The sequence below is a fragment of the Quercus suber genome, unplaced genomic scaffold (assembly GCF_002906115.3).
Source record: "Quercus suber isolate HL8 unplaced genomic scaffold, Cork oak 2.0 scaffold_630, whole genome shotgun sequence".
Taxonomy (NCBI): Eukaryota; Viridiplantae; Streptophyta; class Magnoliopsida; order Fagales; family Fagaceae; genus Quercus; species Quercus suber.
This window is the reverse complement of record NW_027070072.1, coordinates 47,989-56,986: the sequence shown is the minus strand read 5'-3', so window position 1 is coordinate 56,986 and position 8,998 is coordinate 47,989. Positions and strand designations below refer to the sequence as shown.

General features: G+C 31.0%; 1 long non-coding RNA gene across 3 annotated transcripts; it reads right to left on the bottom strand.

Annotated features, from left to right (window-relative positions):
- Positions 1 to 4,818: 4,818 nt before the first annotated feature.
- LOC112039713 (uncharacterized) lies at positions 4,819 to 8,753 on the bottom strand. Of its 3 annotated transcripts, none has more exons than XR_010625798.1 (6): positions 8,564 to 8,753; positions 8,376 to 8,480; positions 6,819 to 6,900; positions 5,902 to 6,037; positions 5,181 to 5,566; positions 4,819 to 5,092 (listed from the first exon to the last, which is right to left on the bottom strand). It is a non-coding gene; the product is annotated as an uncharacterized LOC112039713 (long non-coding RNA). The 3 variants fall into 3 exon arrangements; XR_002886026.2 differs by lacking the exon at positions 8,376 to 8,480 and having other exon boundaries at positions 5,181 to 5,360; positions 5,446 to 5,566; positions 8,564 to 8,735; XR_010625797.1 differs by lacking the exon at positions 8,376 to 8,480 and having other exon boundaries at positions 8,564 to 8,737.
- Positions 8,754 to 8,998: the final 245 nt, after the last annotated feature.

The following is an 8,998-nucleotide window of genomic DNA, read 5'->3' as shown; positions in this document are numbered from 1 at the left end:
TTTATAATTCGTGCCCCATACTTAACTTGTTAAAAATAGATAACTCTCATTGGAAAATCTTAGGCCGGAAAGTGATCAAACAGAAAAAAAATTTCAAATGTAAATTTATTCGATAAGCCCCCTTTTTGGTACTACAGCATGATTTAACTAAGTTGTTTCCCACTTGAATTCCTTCTCTGACTACATGCTTCATCTTTAAGAGCATTCAACATTTCAACCGGCCTTTTATGATTTTCAGCTTTTAATCGTTTTTTTTTTCTGTCAAATATGTTACATAAGTGGGTTCTAGACTTCTAGTTAGTTCAACCGGTAAAATTTCAGGTAATTAAATAAGAAATTTTGGGTTCAATCTTTACCTTTAATTACCAAAAACTGATTGATATCTTGGTTTAATGATAAAGACCTACCATCAAGAGCAGACGCCACAAGTTTAAATTCTCTAAAAAAAAAATATGTTACAAAAAGTTAAAATTTAGTTTATTTCAACCAAAAAATAAGAATAAAAAGTTAGATTTTTTTTTTTTTTAAAAGGTTGAGATTTAATGATAAAGAACTATTATCAAGAGCAGATGTCATATGTTGAAACTCTCTAAAAAATATGTTACAAAAAGTTAAAAGTTAGTTTATTTCAACCCAAAAAAAATTAAAAGTTAGATTTTTTTTTTTTTTTTTTTAAAGGTTGAGATAAAAAGTAAAGAAGCAAGTATTTTTTTCAACAATTTCCAAATGCAATGGACTTGTCGTGAGCTACATGTAAAACTTAAAGGTATGTTTGGAAGGGGTGAAAATAGGGAAGATGGAAAAGAATGAGAGGAAAATATGGTGGAAAATGGAATTTTCTCTTGTTTGGTTCAGGAGAGAAAACAAGAGAGACAGAAATTGGATGGAAAATAATCTCTCTAGGCCCACATAATTTTGTCCTCCCAATTTGGGAGGAAAACTAAGGAGAAAAGATAATGTAGGTAATAAATTATACAAATATCCTCACCTATATTGCACTCACCTACTCCTCTCACTTTTGATTAACCTTTTGCCTCTTCATCCTTATCTCTTTCTTAGCATCTTCACAGCATAGCAACGTGAACTCCAGCCCAGTCGCCCATGTGAATAAAGGTTTTTTATTTTATTTTATTTTTTTGAAAATATCTTCCCAGTTTACGTAACAATGGTTATATGGATAAATTATTTTATTTTATTTTTTTGAAAATGTTTTCCCAGTGAACACATAATCAATTTTTGTTGCCCATAAATTTTAAATTATATATAATAATAAAAAAAAGTAATATAAATGTATATGTATTTGTGTTAATTTTTATATTATTTAATGAATGTAAATATATCTATTTCTTATATATTATATAATAAGGACATAATTGTCAATTTATATAAACTACATTCTCCATCCTCTCATTTTTCTCTCCAACCAAATAAAAAAGTTTTTCACCCTCCCACTTTTCCACCCCTCCAACCAAACATACATGAGAAAAAACCAAATTTTTTCTATCCTCCCACTAATTTTCTATCCTCCCACTTTTCCACTCCTCCAACTAGGGCTGTTCAGCAGGTTAAGGACCCAACCAAACCAATCAGATCTGACTGACCTAAATCCCAGTGGGTTTGTCCAAAGCCCATGGTTGGTCGGATTCGGGTCCTTCTCTAATAAAAACCGAATATTCAATTTGGGTAGCGTGTTAAGGGATTAAAAACCTGTATAACCTAACCCGACCAAAAGTTTCAGATTTTTTTTTTAATAAAAAAATCAATTCTTTTTAGATGAACATATGAAGACTAAAGACCTGATAAGACTAAAGCACTAAGAGCTTGTTTGGATGAGTGGGTTTTTGGATCATATCACTCAGTTTTTGTAACTGAGTTCTCAAAACATGTGGGTCCCACAAAAATTTTGTGCTTGGCTTGGTTTTCAACACTTGTTTCCATCACTCAAAACTCAAAAATTTGAGTTAGAGTGATGGAAATAGGAAACAGCAAATGGGTGTTTTCAAAAACTGAGAACTGAGTTATGAGTTTTAAAAACTGAGTTATGAAAACTGAGATATCTCTAAACCAAACGGGCCCTAAGTCACTGACTTATTAAGAGCTACATGCTTAACCGATGACCCAAGATATCGGGTCCAATCCGAATATTCGGTCGATTACGGGTTAACCCCAAACCCGATCTAAACCAACTTGTGGACAACCCTACCTTCAACCAAACGGACCCTAAGTCCTTTGTGGTATTAATGAAGGGTTCTAGAAGAGCTAGTGTTTCACATTAGTAATGGTTTTTGCATTTGAAACGTGTTATTTATTTGTAGATGGTATCTTGTCAAACTGTGTTTGTCATATTGACTTTGTTTAAATTGGTATATTTTCATTTTTATTTTTAGAAGTGTTTAAATAGGTACAGTAAAAACCTAATATAGAGATAAAGATGAATCATGTCTCCTTATATTGGGACAATTATCTTATGAGATTGATTATGTTCATTTCATCATATGTGATATCCAAAAGTGTGTGAGACTCACTAAATGTAGCCATACAATCACGGCACGAAACAATTAGGTAGTGTGGGATGAATCATGAATTTCCAACATTCATTTTTTTTTTCTTTGATCAGATAGATACAAACACAGTTAGCAAGAAGAAGATAAGTTACAGTCCTATCTATTGCCAAGAAACATGGAATTTGTAATTATTGTCTTTGATTCTTAATAGATTGCTTTGAAGGTGAACGTAAGTATCAATTGATGAATTTTCATTTTTGAGGCAAATGCTTAATTTCTTCTTCTTCTTCTTTTTATTTTTTTAAAGACAAATGCCTCAATTGATGTTAAGAGGAAACGTTGTTCATATGTTTTGTCTACTAAACCTTTTTTTTGGTCTATTTTTGCAGCCGTTGTTTTTTCTTTTTCTTTTTTAAGAAACTTGCAGCCGTTGTTAAGAGGAAAAGTTGTTTTCTCTACTAAACCATTTTTCTTCTGCTCGCATATGGTTTCTATTTTTATGGCCGAGTTGATCCTTGGACATCACTTTCTCGTTTTAATAATTGAAGTATACTCACGTTAGTAATCAATAACATTGACATTTTCTTAATTTTTTCATCTTATTATTATTTTATTTTAATTATAATCGCGTCAATAAGATTGACATTGTCTTAATTTTTTTCACTTAGAATAATATTAGTTTGTAACTCATGCTTAGACATGGAAACATACAATAGACATTCAATAGTAGTAATGATAAAGTAATTTTTATCTAGATGAGTGGGTATTTAGCTTAACTTTTGCATTAATTATTATGAATGAATAACTTGGCACCAAAATTGAGAGCAATAATTTAGACGTGTTACATAAAATTATACAACAATTCAATTTTGACAACTTATTGGTCTTTGTAATTTATTAACAAGAATTATTGTTGTTTTTTACATTACTCTAATAAAAATTCAATACAACAATATAGTCATTAAAATATCAAAATTGTCTCCACTCCCTATTGTCACACTTAATTATTTTTTAGTGTTTACACTTTACTACCCTCTAAATTGTCTTTTCTGAGATTTAAGATCAATAAATTACTAATTTTTGTTATTGGATTTATTTTTTTTATTTTTTTATTTATAGATCAAGTTGGTTTGTTGTTGAGGTTGTTTCTCTTTGTTTAAAAAGGCCAACATAAAGGTTGGTGTTAAATTGGCTTGTTTGGCTTCTTTTAGGGTGTTCAAAGTTTTTATTTTAGGAAGGTAAAAAAAAAAACAAATTTAAAAAATATTATATGTAATTATTTTCCCCCAAGCCTTAGTACAACGTGGTGACACCACTGGAGCTGTCCAAGTGAATTAAATGCACCTAGTTAAGGTCAACATGGTGCATATGGTTTTATTATTATTTATTTTAGATATGATGGAATTTTAATATATGACATCTGCTTTATAATAATTACTCTTTACCATCTGGTTAAGACATCGATTAATTTTTGGATATAAGTAAAGTTTAAACTTCAAATCTCTTATTCAATAATTAAAAAAATTTATTAATTGTGTTAACTAGAACCTGCGTCAACATGGCGTATAGTGCTTAGTGATTAAATAACTAAGTGAATTGAATAAGTAGGTAGGTTTAATCAATAGAAAGAAACTAAGAGTCTAAGATTAAAGAGTAATGATTATTATACACTAGCTCGTACACACACTACCACATAGTCTGAAATCAATGAGAGTGTATAAATTAAGAATGCGCAATAGAGAGTGCGATGAAACAAGATTTTTTCCAAAATTAAATTATACTGGACTTATGTTCTGGGCTTGATATGTGCCGCATTGGGCTTACTTGAATCACATGGATCTTCTCTGCGGGCCTAGCTGACGCACCCATGATGCACAACAACGACCATGTCCAATTGAATGGAACACTAGGCTTTGTATTGGAACTTTGAAGGGAGATAGGTGTGCCCGGGTGGCACCCGGTTGAATTGTGGGACAAAATTAAACACTCCATTTTTAGCCAATACCTAGCTAAATTTGGAAAATTAGAAGTCTAAATGAATTTGGGAGATATCGTTTGCTTAAATTTTTCTTTTTGGTGAATTTAATTGGATACACAAGAAGGTAAAGGATACCTATGAAAAAAAAAAAAGGGTAAAGGATAAAATTTTGAATTCTTAATCATGGGCTTAGGGTTTAGTATATCATGCACTCTGATGCATAAAATCATTTGCTAGTTAAGGTTGGAAAATGATTAGTAATTAATAATAACTAGTTGCTAACCCTTGCGATACACGGGAATGCTAGCAATTTTTTTACTTAAAAATAAATAAAAATTAAGATAAACCTCCAAATGATGTGACATTAGAATTGTAATAGCCATCAAATAATAACAAAATATACATTTTTCCAAATTAAAAAAATGACACAAATAGCTTAGTCATTTGCTCGTGTGACACTGTTGCACCACTCCCAAATGACACATACACCACAGAATCATTTGGTTGCTTTTTTGGCCAATCAAACAGCAAGCCATTCTTAGACGAGTTACCAGATTGTCTTACTATTGGACCAATTGGGTACATTCATTTGAAGTATCATGATGTAAGCCTGGCAATAGAACAAGTTGAGAAATGTATTACAACATATACATCTTAAATATTATATTTTTAATTTTGCTAAATTAAAGAATACGTACTTCTGTCATTTTATCAAGTTGAATTGCTTTGCCAGTTTTTTCAAAATAGTCAAAAAGTTTCACGACGGTGCACAATTCCCATCCATACTTGAGATTATAGTCATTTAGTTGTATTTGGAAAACAAATTGTTTTCCTTTCAGATTTTCTATTTGCACAGGAAGGATGACTTCTTCGGGCTCCTAACAAAAGTAACATTTTTCAAATTGTACACTCGAGTAAAGTTTAGCAAATATTAAATACAAATTTTATCTTCCATATTCTCACCTTTAAACATTTGTTCAAAAGGTCTTTCGTTGATATGTTGAGTAATTTTTCTGCTTCTGAATCAAATAAAATGAATGTGGCAATTCCTGAGCTATCTTCAACCTTTAATTGAATTCTATACCTGATAAAAGAAATGACATATATAATGTTAATATCGTTTTCTGTACCTAAGGATTGGGAAGCATGTCTTTTTGTTGCAATTGTCGTACCATAAAAATTTATCTCTCGACTTTACCTTTTTACAACATACTTTTCAAGAGATAAAAGTACCAACCAGAATTATCTATGTCAATGTTTATAATCTTTCTTTGACAAGTAAAGATAGTTTCCTAGAAATTGAATTTAATATCAATCAATTCATAATTTTATATTTAAATTTTGTAAAAGTAGGTCTATAGTACATAAAGCAATGTTAAGGACACAATGTTATTGTTGAAGGTATTTTTTTTTTCTTACCTCACTATCAGAGTTCCACATAATTTTTGTTATTTCACTTATGGTTCTTTTGTTGATGTTCATCTCTTCTTGAATTGTCACTTGTGGTTTGAATTGCTTTGGCATTTGTACTATTGGTTGGTTATTTTCCACAAGCCTGTTATATTACATAAAGATATTAGACATAGTATTATAGACATGGTATGGTATAGTATTGTGACTTTTCAAAAGGGTGATTTTGTCGCTTTTTAAATATCTATATTTATGTGAATCCAAGATAAAGGGAAACATTACAATAGGTAACTAAAGAAAGCAGAAAGTTAGGGGTTATGGGAATATGTTTGCTCTGAGTTTCTGAAGTAAAGGTTCAGAGATCATAGGATTTCTTAGTTGGATAGATAATGCATAAAGGGATATTGTAAGAAAACATGAAACATGAGCTTTGCACATAAACATGAATTGCGTGATAAAGGCAATATATGTATGTATCATGAGAGTCACCTCTTTTTACAATACATAGATCTATCATAGAGTCCAGAACTAACACCTTATAGTATAAAGTTTCTCATGATGTTTGGGCTAACACATAGATCTATAATTTTAATCCAAAACTAAAATTAGTGATCAAAAATATATTATCAATCATCTATACTCTTTACTCGATGTGAGGAAAAATTATTAAACCAATCATATACCAATCATTTAGTTTGGTGGGGACTTTATAATTTTTTTGCTTGCTAACTATGTTTGAGAAAGTGTAATCCTATGAGTAAACCTACTATTTCAGTTAGATGTGGCCATTTGTGGTTGCAGACCTATTACCTGCCAAACATGGTGCCATGCATCAGTTTTCACAATACGGCTTGCATTGATGCTTTAAGCAATATTGTAGAGACTGTAAATAAATTAAAAATGTGAATCCAAAACAAAGCACTTACTGATCTTTGAATTTAGCAGTCTCAGGAATGTCCAAATCAATATAAACTCTTGTTCCACTTGTTGATGATAAATTATACTCTCCTGCAATGCACGGGATTCATTAGAAAAAAAAAGGTACAATTATCTATATACAAACTTATATTTGTGGTAAAAAGGCCATTCCATTCAGGCCCATTATTTGCACACTATTGAATATTGAAGTTTCAATGGAATCATAACAGTAACAGAGAGAGGTCTACATCAGAGGGCATAGTATCTTGTAGATATGTACAATATAGAGGTAAATAATCCAACTTTGCTGTGCTAGATATAGATGCTAAAGATAATGACATTTGAGTAAAGGAAAGGGAAGGAATGGGGTCTCTCAAAGCCAGGAAAAAAAGCAATAAAGTAACTGGAAGAAAAATCAAAATGCCTCAGAATTTGAAATGACATCCCAGTATCCCACCCATCTACAGTAGGTTATTCCAGCTTCTTAGTGAGTCCATCCCTCACTCGAAGGTCAACTATCTCTACAAAACCTAATGAATATATCAAAATTTCTAACCTTTACACTCATTGACACATCCCTTAACACACAACCATCATAACTGATTGTAAAGAACTATTTTCCCAGTTCTTATCAGGCTTGCCTAGGCCTATTAGTTTCTTGTCTAAACAATGCAGCTAATAGGAAAGCTCTTTTATTAACCCCCAAAAGAAGCATATTTACTATCAGACAGCTCTGCAGGCTGGATGGTTCAACTTTGAAGTTTCCACAGTTTCACCTTAATAAAAAAGTTGGAAGTTTTGAAAACATAAGTAAAAAAAAAATATATCAAAGTTTCAGAGGTAACTCAAGTTTAAAAAGTGGTTAAGAGAATCTGCAGTTGTAAGTCTGACACATAGTTTAGAAAAATGCCTATATGTTTAAGATCGTATTGAATATTTATCAGCTGTTTTAATTGGCAGTTGATGTTTGCTATGAAACTTTTTAGATCGTGGTTCTGACTCCTTTTTTATAAGACAAATTCTACACATTCAGATGATGTTGTATATATCTACCATGTAATTTGAGGGTAGATTAACATCTTTTAGTATCCCAGCTTGCTAGGTAGTGCTGTTTTTATTTTTCTTCCTTTTTAAATTAGATCATGTGTCCAATATATTTCAATTGCCCCTTTTCCATTATAGTTTTCAAAAAACTTCTTCACTATACACATTTTATCAGCATTATTGTCTACCATTCTAGAAAGCAGACGTTTCTCCAAAAAAAAATTTCTAGAAAGCAGAAGAATTAGAATGGGGGAATCTCACACTCATTGAGACTTCCCCTAACACTCATTGAATATATCAAAAATTGTAAAACCAAAAAACAACAATACACAGTTTAGTTGCAAACAGAATGTGATAAACCATTTAAAAACAAAAACCCAATACAGATTTGGTTCTACAAATACAAAATTTGTATTTAAAGCAACGCAATAGACAATTCAAGTTAAGTGAAACAGTCAAGACTAACACAGTAAGAGTCCAGAGCAATTAAAGACGCAATTTAAAAGCTATAAACACAGTACCTGATCTGATTCAGATAATAAGGATAGTTTTCTGAGAATTTTATTTGAATATTGTAGTACGAATCAAAATTAAATTGCCGAAAAACCCTAACAGAACAAAAGGGCCTAAAACAAAATTGGAGCAGAAAATTAGTAATTCCGTAAGACCCAAAACTCTAAGCAATCTTTTTTGTAATCTTCGTACGTACCAAGCTTTAGAGGTCAAGATTTGAGCCAGCAAAGGCTATGAACAGAGAGAGCCAGACTGAGAGAAGAGGGATGCTCTGAGAAAGGAATGAGGGGCAGCGTGAAGAGAGTAGCAAACCTGCGTGCCGAGTTTGTGTTTGTGCCGATTGAGGTTTGTTTATTTTTAAAGATAAGTATCGGATTAAAAAAAAAAACGTTTTTTAATTCTATTTTTTATTTTTTAAATATTATGTTGTGCCGATGTGAAAAATTGTAGTGCTAGCAAAAGGTTTGGTTATATATATATATATATATATATTGATTGATAATAATTATAATAATAATAATAATAATAATAAAACTAACCCGCTCTTGTATGCATAGAAAAATCCTTCACATAAATAAAAAGATTTAATTGGTCATGGTACTATTATTGTAGTCCTTATCGAAAAACAATA